This window comes from Microtus ochrogaster, chromosome 7 (genome assembly GCF_000317375.1).
Source record: "Microtus ochrogaster isolate Prairie Vole_2 chromosome 7, MicOch1.0, whole genome shotgun sequence".
Classification (NCBI taxonomy): domain Eukaryota; kingdom Metazoa; phylum Chordata; class Mammalia; order Rodentia; family Cricetidae; genus Microtus; species Microtus ochrogaster.
Genome location: NC_022014.1, coordinates 57,233,980 through 57,234,944, shown reverse-complemented (window position 1 = coordinate 57,234,944; position 965 = coordinate 57,233,980).

The window sequence follows — 965 nt, the reverse complement described above, 5'->3', positions numbered from 1 at the left end:
TAATTATGCTATTGAGAACAAATGTTCCCAGAAAGACCCACACCTTAGACTGAGCCTTCTTCAAGGCTGATTGACTGATTAGACTTTTGGGAAGAGATTGGGGTGTTGCATGTGCAGAACACAATTGCAGTTTATCTCAGGCCACTGTGAGCCCCTTTAATAATCAGTCATTCCTTCCCCTTTTCAGTGCTTGACCTAACATTTTAGCAAAATTTCTCTGTGTAGTCCTAGTACTGGCTTTCCTGGAACTCACAGAGATCCTCCTGCCTCTGCCTCCCTAGTGCTGGGATTAAAGGTGTGTGCCACCACCACCCAATTTATCAAAAGACTTTTTGATGATTTTAAGAATATAACATTGCCAGCTGTGGTTTTTTTCACAAGTTTAATCCTGTCACTGTGGAGAAAGAGACAATCAGACCATAACCTGGTCAACAAAGAGTTCCTGAACAATCAGAGCTACAAATAGAAAAGGGGGGGGGACATAACTTGGTAGATTGAAGGAGGAAGATTGTTTCAAGTTTGAAGCTAGCCTGGGCTACAAAGTGACCCTTTCTCAAAAAGAAAGAAAAAGATAGTGCCTGTATGAAATTTTTCATTTTGTAGCAGTCATGGGGAGGGTAAAGGACCTCTCAATTCCTGTCCACCTGCTTTGTAATCTGTCAATCACTAGTCCTTGTGACAGTAATGATAGTAGCAGTAACTTTTGATATGTAAAGTAAAAAGAAAAGCATGCAAACCAAACACTTCGTACAGAATTTAGCACTATTTATATCCTACTGTTGCCACTAATATTTACACTGTTAGTGTTTCCATTGTTATTTTGAGACAGGTTATTACTATGTAGCCCAAGCTGACTGCTCCTCCTGTCTCTATCTCCTAACTGCTGGGATTTTAGATGTAATCTTCTGGGCCTCGCTTTGGTTTTTTTTTTTGTTTAGTTTTTTTTTGGTTTTTTTTTTTTTTTT